The following is a 10,586-nucleotide window of genomic DNA, read 5'->3' on the forward strand; positions in this document are numbered from 1 at the left end:
TAGACTCCCTGTCTAACAACTGGGTGCAGCCTTGTGCTGCCCCAGTCCCTGTCTCTATTGTAGGGGTTTGCCACACAGGCGTTAACTCACCGCACAGAACAGATCTCAGACTCCCCAGTCTATACACACATAACTGGTTCCAGGATGGAGCATCTCCCTATGCATGCTGGGGTTTTTTGTAGAGGTCTTAATGAGCCCACTTACTTCAGCTGGGCTCATTAACTCTTCCCCTCTAATTGTAAAAGTCTGCATAAAGCCTGAATCTAGGACACACATATTTCCCATCCTGAATACAACCAGGTGATTTTACCTGCGTGCTGCCACAATATATATATAGTGTGTGTGTGTATATAACACATAAAAACTTACTGCGATGCATCGAACGTGCATTTTAATTTTCTTTGTGCTGCGTTACATTGCCCTTTTATGCTTTCTGACAACCGTTTTCATGTCAGCCATGGTGAACTGACAGGTTCCTAGAAGGGTCCAAATACCATTTTTTTTTTATCATGTTACATTCATTTGCATTGCATTAAAATGCAGGCAGGTTCCATTGTTACGCAACACACTGCAACGCACAGCTACACTTCATTGTGATGTGCCCTTGTAGTGACCTGTGTTTATCCGCTGTGAAAAAAACACAGGTCACTGCACATGATGAGAACAAGCCCTAATTGCTTCCATCATGCCTGTGATCCTTTGCTTGGTTGCTTACCTTCTCCATTTATCCAGAGATGTCATTTTCTGAAATCTTCTTTAAAAAATAAAGCTGTTTATTTTAGAAAGGTTACGTTTTGTCCTGTATATTATTGTATGTTTTTTCCACATTCACGTAACATCCCAGCTGTGTCAAAGGCTGTGAAATCCACCTGGTATTCCTGAAGACCTGTAAGGAAAGGAGACACCCAACTTCTTTCAGCAAATGTCTGACCTTGGTAACATATCAGTATCTTGTCTTATTCAGGTATTGTTAGCTGGGCAAATGATTAGACAGCAGACGTATCTCACATATCACTTATTCATGAATTTGTGCTGATAATTAAATACTTTTTACAGTCTCCTTCAAATAGGATAAGAGCTCTAGTCTTGTGGAAACAAACACAAAAACATTAAATGCATTATTTTCTAACCTTGACTTGTTTAATTTAAAAATCCTGGGCCACGTAAGTTAAAATTTGCTTATATTAGGGATTAATAATTGATTGGGTAAATATATTTTACACACATTAGGCTCAATTGCCAAAGCTTTAACACAAGGGTAAAGATGTTTCCTGGTGCCTCCATGGCAGCGTACCTGTGATAAGCTCCGCTCCGGAGTCCTCCCCTCAAGATAGTTAATACATTATAAAAGTGGCAACCATACCCCCCAACAGCATTCTCCTTTTTTTTTTTTATTATACCAGATGGATAGTATCAGTGTGTGTCTTTCCTCTGCCATGTGCAGCTTCCATCTGGGTTCAGGCCCCCTATCTTGGGCTGCTAACAGCGCTGAGTCTATTGTGCATTTTTTCTGTATTGCCTTTGGTCATGCTATTCCTGTATTCCTCTGCAACCTGTGTGCGGTGAGCTCCGGGGCATGAAGGGCGCTATTGTATTCTCTGTCTAACCTGTGATTGGCCGAGTGGTGCTCCAGGCCGTCCGGAGCATGCGCTGTTGGCGGAGGCTTGTAGCGCCATCTTTCTTGTGGGCTTTCCCTCACTTGCGGTTGAATTTTCAGGGGCGGAGCGGGAAAGAGGGGGGAGGGATGGCTCCGCCTCCCCTTTCCCTCTTTTAGACGGTCAGAGCATTAGTTAGCCTTAGGCTCTGTCTTTTCAAGTCCTGCCCTTGGTATGCTCCTATAGCAGGAGTTTTGGTCGTATATGGTGAGTTATTTTGGATGTTTTAAAAGGGATAATTTAGTTCAGGGGATAAGGATGCTTAAATATAAAATGATTTATTACTTTGGCTATATGTTTCTTTTTTTGGGTAAGTGTAAAAAATAAAAAGAAAGGGAGATCATTTATTTTTAGTGTAGCATGCTTAGTGCCAGGGGGAAAGGCTTTACTTTTTTTAAATGGCTTCCCTTTTCTCTGCTCTAGTATTCTAGTATTGCTGCTTTTCACCCTCTGCCCCCACAGTTATGAGTCAGCCGCCATCAGACCAAGACCCTCCTTTTCTTAGGTAAGGACACACTCCTAATAAAAAAAAAAAAAAAAAAGGGAAATTTTTTTTTTTTTTTTTAACAAAAGCCTTTACGCTGTTACTCTCATGTCAGCTCTATATGGCAAGATATGTCTAACAAGACTTCTTGCCATCACAGCGGTCACTCTCGGCCAAGTTTGGATCACAGTCGATCGACTAGCTCTCAACACCATTCCGATGGTAGGTCAGCTTCTAAAAGACATCGCTCACCCAGCCCTCCCAGGCGAGAAAGTACCAAAAAATTCCGGGCATGTGGAGCAACCCCTATGGCAGATAAACTAATCTGCAAAGACTGTTTTCAGGGTTATGCTGAACAAGAACAAGCTGAAGTGCAGCAGGTGATGGATTTAATAAAAAAAGTGGTCAAGGACTCTTTAGCCGAGCTAATGCACTCATCTCTATTGCAACAGGGCATAGCTAGCGGGCAGGTTCATTCTTCGGAGTCAACCCTTTCAGCGCCATCAACCGCGGGTCCTGCAGTAGCCACATCAGGGCCACTTCCCCTGACCACAGGAGACAAATAGGAGTCAGAGGATTTTGTGGAGGAATCGGAACCTTCAGGCCTTAACTTTTTTTTTAGTACACCCATTTGTTGCTACGGTGAAGCAGGCCATCTGCTGGGAGGAGGCGGAAGAGCTGCCTAAGAAAGCCAAGTCCCTTTTCCCATTTTTAAAAAAAAAACTTGCCTTTTTTCCCTTTATGGAAGAATTAAAGGATCTTATAGAGGGGGAATGGAAGAAGACAAACAATTGCTTCTCCTTAAACCGACTTCAAAAATTATACCCTTAGTAGAGTCTGACTCCGTTCTCCTGGACACTCCTCTGGTGGCCGATGCTGCAGTGGTGCGCCTAGCGAAAAACATCACCCTGCCAATGGAGGACTCGGCCTTCTTTTAAGGATCTGTTGGATAGGCACATCGACTCAGACCTAAGGAAAGCCTACCAGTTGGTAGGAGGAGCCTGCAGGCCAGCTGTAGCATTAGCTTCAGTCTCTAATGTCATCAGGGTCTGGACTGAGAAGATTGAGGTAGCCATTTGTCAAGAAGTACCTAAAGATAACATCATTAAAGCACTGGAAGAGCTCAAATTATCTGCAGACTTCATAGGGGAAGCAGCAATTGATGCGGTGAGGTATTCAGCTAGAGCGATGTTGCACACGATTATGGACAAACGGGCTCTGTGGCTGAAACCTTGAGCAGCCGACCCAGCATCGAAACAAAACTGGTGCAAAATCCCCTTTTGACGGGAAAGCTCTGTTTGGGGATAGGCTGGAGAAGGCAATCTCTCGAGTGACGGGATAAATCGGGGGTTCCTTACCCAGGATAGGAGGATAAGTTGTTCGAGTTGTTTGTTCTAAATTTCAGCCCTCCAGGATCAGAAACTTCTCTCAATTCTGTCAAAGTAGAGATCCCAAGAAAAATTGGAGTACTCAAGCCACTTTTCTGAAGTCAAACAGAGGAGTCTCTCCAACCCCCAGGAGACAACGAAAACTTTTTGACAGGAGGCCCCTCCATCTTCCTCCAGTAGGGGCCAGGGTGAAGAGGTTTGCTGAAGTTTGGTCCAGCCGGTGCAAAGATCCCTGGGTGGTATCTACTGTCCATTTTGGTCATTTTTGGACATTCCTAGATCATCCCCCACAAGCCTCATTCATTCTGACAAAACAACCAGCTTTGCCGCAAAAGGCATATTTACCTACTACAGGTTCAGCAAGCAGTAATCCCTATCCCTCCTTTCCGAGAAATTCGCAGGATTCTATTCTCTCTTCTTCATCCCCAAAAAGAGTGGAGAATGGAGACATGTAGTGGATTTAAAGAGATTAAATCATTTCATTCTTTTGGAATCCTTACAAACTATCATCCAGATGGTCCAACCAGGAGACTGAATGATCTCGGTAGACTTGCAAGATGCCTATTTTCATGTCCCCATTCTCCCTGCCTTTCAGAAATTTCTAAGGGTGGCAGTGGGTCCCATACACCTCTAGTTCCAGTGCCTCCCTTTCGGTCTGTGCACATCCCCAAGAATTTTTTTGAAGGTGTTAATCGCAGTCCTGGCTCCCTTTAGGGAAGGAGGACTGCGAGTCTCACTTTTTTTAGATGACATCCTACTGTTAGCCCCCTGTCCAACGCAGCTTCTGGAACACAGGGAGATTCTCCTGTCCACCCTGAAGGAGTTTGGGTGGTTGGTGAATACAGAAAAGAGTCTCCTGTCTCCAAGTGTGTGCCCCCCCCCCCCCCCAGAAAGTAATGGCTATTGTCCAAAAAATGTGTCTTTTAAGAACACTTTGTCACCTGTCAGCTTGTTTAAGTCTAATCGGGACCATGACATCCTGTATCACAATGCTACCCTGGGCTCATTGGCTTCTGAGGATTTTTCAAGTGGGCTTCCTGGCTCAGTGGAGGAGGAAGTCACTGTGTCAACTAATTTCAATCTCAGTGTCCATGAGGAGGAGTCTCCTCTGGTGGTCAAAGAAGGACTTAATCTCAAGACCTCATCTTCTTCAATGCCCCTCCTGGACCATCCTTACCACTGATGCGAGTTTGAGGGGTCGGGGAGTACACTGTGATCACCTTTTAGTATAAGGAAGGTGGGATTTTTCCATGAAGGGGGTAGTCTCCAGTGTCTTGGAACTACGGGCAGTCTATCTAGCCCTAGTAAATCTGGGAGAACATCTACACCAGAAGTCCTAGTATGCATGGACAACAGAGCAGCAGTGTCGTATATCCAAAGACAAGGGGGAACACACAGCATCCCTTTACTAAGGGAAGTGGAGCCCATTATGTTGTGGGCAGTGAGAGATCTGCTGGATCTAAAGGTGGTCTACCTTCCGGGCCAACTGAACAAAGAGACAGATTATCTGTGTCGTTGTTTTCAGGACAACAATAAATGGTCTCTGCACCCCTCGGTGTTTAATTGGATCATGAGTCTTCAGAATCCTCTGGAAATTGACCTTTTTGCCTCACCAATGAATGCCAAACTGCTGAGATTTCTTTCCCATCTGCCTCATCCTCGAGCAGAAACAGTAGATGCCTTCTCGAGCCCATGGCATTGCAAAACAGCTTATGCTTTCCTGCCCAAACCATTTTTAAGGGAACTGTGCGCCCAGCACGCGCTGGTGCACTTGCAAATGGGACTAAAAGAACCAGCAGAGATCGCCAAGTGCGTGCGCACAGGGGACCACAGATGCCTGTGCGCGGTGTGCAGATTTAGCGCTAGTTGGCGCCAGTTAGCCTATTTAAGGGGGGCTCCAGCAGCAGCTCAGTGCTGACTGGTCTTTCGGCTTAGTTCCCATTACTCTGAAACCCGCACTGTCTGTCTGATTAGCCGTTGCTGACCTTGGCTCCCATGGACCCTGCTCTGAACTCTGCTATACTTGATCTTTGGTTCCTGATCCCAGCTTCCCATCTAACCAGTCTCTGCCTGATGTTACGGTACCCTGCTGCCCGCCTGTTGATGAACCCGGCTATTCCTGTGACCTTGCTCAGGTGCCCTGCTCGGATCAGCGTTACTGCCCAAGTGTCTGCAACCACAGTCCTGCGACCAGCTGCGACTTCCTGCTCTGCAACCACAGTCCTGCGACCAGCTGCGACTTCCTGCTCTGCAACCACAGTCCTGCGACCAGCTGCGACTTCCTGCTTCAGGATCCCGGTCTTCCATCTGCAGGCACTCGTGTGCCTTCTGTCCCTTGGCTCCTTCCGTTTCACTCTCAGAGGGACCTGGGCTGGAGATACAAGAGAGGCCGACCTCGTCATTTCAGTCTCCCCTCAGGTACGTGACACCCTTGATCTCGAAGTTTCTGCTCATGTTGATGAAGGAACCTGTCAGAGTGGTTGCAATTCTCCCTTACTGGCCAATTGGCCTCAGTATGCTCTGCTAATGTGATCTCAACTCTTTTGAAGGCCAGAAAAGCCTCCACAAATTATTTTTATTCAAAAATCTGGAATAAGTTAAAATTATTTGTAGCAGACAAGGGTTCAGAACCTACAATGCCATCCACTGCACTTCTCTTGGATTTTCTACAAGCCGGCCTGGACCTTGGTCTCAGTCCCAGTTAACTTAAGGTTCAGGTGTCGGCTATATCAGCAGCCATCCAGAAAAGATGGGCAGAAAAAAGCCACCCAGAAAAGATGGGCAGACTCGCTCATCATTCAATTCTTCAGGGCAGTCAAAAAAATCCGGCCTCCAGTAAAACGCTCTTTTCCTGCTTGGGATTTTCCCTTTGTCCTGGACTGTCTGATGTCTCAGCCTTTCGACCCAATAAAATCTGCTTCCCTATGGAATCTGACGCTCAAAACTGCCTTTTGATTGCAGTGACTTCAGGAAAAAGGACCTTGGAATTACAATAGAAACAAAAAAGGTTGCGCTGTAAACTGTGACCTTGAAAAACCTCAGTGAATGAGTATTAAACTTATATATAAACTTCAAAAGTGAATGAAACTTTTTTTTTTAAATATTAAAGATCATTAGTGATCAATAATACTATATTAGTGTCCAAAAAATATATATAACCCACAGCGATCAGCAGTGTCTGTCTGTGGAGATATTTGGGCCATTTTTAAGGTTAGTCAATTGATTTTGGGTTTGTTACTGCTATAGGTGACACTGCTCCTGGCAACAGATAGTGGTTTTCCCTTACTTAATATGGTGTTTTAGAACCAGCCACTCAGGATTCAGAATGAGTCTTGGTTTGTGCATATGAAACGGTGCGTCTGTACACCGCCTGTGCCCCATGACGACATCAAACCTGTGACGAAATGCATCGGGAGGAACGACGTAATGACGCCACGCGCGCTACATCCCATTGTTTGTAGCAGGGGCGTGTGTACTGCAGCCGGCCAGCTGCAATTTTACCCATTGAATTTTCTATCTGTTTTTTATACGCCTATGGCCTTTGTTTTCTATTCATAAATATTCAGCGGGTTTTACCTATGGCCATCTCATTTGTTTTTCTTTTGAGCCATATTTTCACCACCATTTTTTGCAATGCAGTTGGTTGCTAGTGGAGGATTCATGTGGCACAGTTCTGACCAGGGGACCCCCCACAGATGTGACAACCAGATCAATTCCAGAAATCCAACTGAGGAAAAGGCCCTGGCTGGTTATTAGCTACAGGCATTAACTATATGGCAGCTGGTAAGCGCACATTTCTCATGGTAATGGGATATATCAAGCAAAGTCACTTTGATTGTGGATTTCCTCATATGTTGGACTGTCACTAAATATCGCACAGTCTATTGGACACTCTCTGATCACTTTTTGGATATTTTGGTGTCCTCTTCGAACCATTCTCCATTTATAATGGAAGGTAGCAGGGGTCCCCCCTTATCCCCACTCCTCTTTGCCCTGTCACTCGAACCCTTCCTCTGCAAAATTTGTTTTAATTAGGGCTATTACGGGCTTGGATGTCGGAGCCGTTCAATATAAGTTGTCTGCATATGCCGACGATATGTTCTTCTCCTTAACTACAGAACATTTTCCAACCTAAAAATTTACTTTAGCAAATCTAAAGCTATGGGAGAGGAAAATTCCTCAACCCACACTTTGGAATTTGCAATTAAGTTTCAAATGGACAGAATTTGCCTTGAAATATCTAGGCACATATATACCTTTCCAAATTATCTTGCACCTTCGATCTTAATTTTCCTCCGCTTCTGAGTAGAACAAAAGTTTTGCTGGATACATGGCATCGTGGATTGCATTCCTGGTTTGGGCACTGCAATATAATAAAAATTATTATTCTACCAAAATTTCTGTATATTTTCCAAGCCCTACCTATAAGTAATTCCTCCTCGTTACTTCAAACGAGCCCAATATTTACTCATTGACTTCATTGTTGTCCTCTGTCTTTCCCGAAGCAATATGGAGGATTGGCAGATATAGTTGACTCTACCTAGCATGCTGGGCCCATTCAGATTGGACTTTTGGAGGGTCATACTGTTACATCACTTCTTACAGTCCTTATCATTTCCAAGGGATTTTAGTCGTCGTCTTACCACTTTCGAGGAATATTGCTCTGATGAAGGGGTTTTGCTCCAAGTCCTCTCTAAAACCTACAACTTATTGATCACACCTTCGGACCACTACCAGTTGCTCTGCCTATTGAAATGGGAGTCTGACCTACATCAAACTTTTATGCCTGTCCAACGTGATAACATCATCAAATTCTCCCTTAAGTCCTCAATATGTACGAGGGTTCAGGAAACTAATTTTAAGCTGTTGACAAGGTGGTATCATACTCCGTCTCAACTACATAAATTTTTCCCTAACACTACCGTCTGTTGTTGGAGATACCAGGAGGGGCAGGGGAGGTTACTACACGTCTTTTGGTCCTGCTCCAAACTTGAGCACTACTAGGAAGAGGTCCAGAAAATTGTGAAAGAAATTACAGACTGTAGGATTCTGGATGATCCCACCTTTTTTCTTCTGCATGTCTCTACAATCCCAGGGAAAATTTACAAGTGATCGATTATTTGCCATCCTCTTATTTAAGAGTCCACAGGCACCAACCCTTGGCCTATGGCTTAAAAGAGTGGAAGAAATAAAATGGAGGACTTAATCCCCACAGCACATCATAAGCGTAAAAGATATATTCTAAAACGTAGACTCTTTGGAACATGTTTGTTTTCTCTGAGGAAGGGAAGGCTCTTTTTGATGAATAGAGTGCAGTTTTCAAGAGACTACTGGGTTCCTTCGCTGAAGTATACTATCACTATATCCATATAATCAAACCTATTCATATATTTTTTTTTTTTTTGCATTTTCCTTCCCATCCCCTCCTCCCTTCTCCTGGTTCTTTCTTGTCTACTGTTCTACACTTCTTTTTTCTTTTATTTTTTGATTAATATTTTAAAAGAGTTGGGTGGTCCCAGATTCTAAGGGTATCCAGTGTTATGATACTTTCCAATCTTATATGGACTTGGGACAATGTTTATACCTCATAGGTACAATCTAAATGCTCAATGTTCCCTTTTTGGTGCCTTGATTCTACATATTGCTCGGTTATACCTGTGCTATGTTTACTGGAATACCGCTGTTTCTTTATTATGGTCCTTATCCTGGTGTGTAAGCTTTGTAAATTAGAAGTGTTATGGAACACCCTGTAATGGTAAATCTCCCCAATGGGACACAGGCTACAAAAGAAAAACTGGGTTTTAAAGTGGGGTACCCCCTAAAAAAAAAAATTTTAAAGTCAGCAGCTGCAAATACTGCAGCTGCTGACTTTTAATAATCAGACACTTACCTGTCCCAGGGTCCAGCGATGCGGGGGAACGAAGCCCTCCCTCATTCCCCGCTCCGCTCGCAGCACTGGCATTCTTACTGTGGGCACCCGGCTGTGGCTTCACAGCCGGGCACCCACTGCGCATGCGCGAGCGGCACCGTGATATGCCGCACAGTCATCTGGGACACGTGACAGGTCCCAGATGACTGTGCGGCGCGAGGGGAAGTGATGTCACCAGCCCAGGCATTGAAGAAGGCAGACTACGAAGGACCCCCTAGCAACAGGCATTTAGGAGGTGAGTAAAAAAATGTTTTTCCAAATATATATATATATATATATATATATATATATATATATATATATATATATATATAATTTTTTTTTTTTTAAGGAATTTTAAGCTATTTTTTTTTTTTTGTGGCAACACCACTTTAAGTGTTTCCTTCTTAATTCATAACTAAAATAACATTGGTATTAGGTGCGTTTTAAAGGGTAGAATCAGAGTTTAGGTTCATCCTGAATATTTTTTTAATTTTGATTTCACAGGCTTGTGAAGTGTCTGCAAATGAGTTAATGACAGATAACATTTGATATTGCACCAAGATATCGCAATTCTCAGTTAAGATGACATCTCTTTAAAGTATATCTAAGCCTCAGTTTATTTTTTAATTATGTATAACATGGGGAATGGTTAACATTTAGCCCAAGTTCACATTGAGGGTGGGTTTGAAATTGTGCAGCTGAACTTGCACGATTTCAAACCGGTAATGCAGTCTGACTTCAGGGGCATTTGTGCGGGTTCACGCCCCAAAGTCACCAAAAGTAGTACAGGAAATGGGCAGCACAGTGGTGTAGTGGTTAGCACTCTCACCTAGCAGTAAGAAGGTCACTGGTTCAAATCCCAACCATGACACTACCTGCCTGGAGTTTGCATGTTCTCCCTGTGTTTCCTCCGGGTACTCCGGTTTCCTCCCACAATCCAAAGACATGCAGGTAGGTTAATTGGCTTCTGTCCAAAATTGGCCCAAGTATATGAATGGGGACCTTGGATTGTGGGCTCCTTGAGGGTAGGGACCAATGCGAGTGTGCAATGTACAGGGATAGGGACAATTATAGACACTCGCTCGGGTTGAACTGGATGGAGTGGTGTCTTTATTCAACCTAACTAACTATGAAACTATGAAACTACG

This window comes from Lithobates pipiens, unplaced genomic scaffold (genome assembly GCF_037356315.1).
Source record: "Lithobates pipiens isolate NorthernLeopardFrog02 unplaced genomic scaffold, aLitPip1_a1.2 Scaffold_30, whole genome shotgun sequence".
NCBI lineage: Eukaryota > Metazoa > Chordata > Amphibia > Anura > Ranidae > Lithobates > Lithobates pipiens.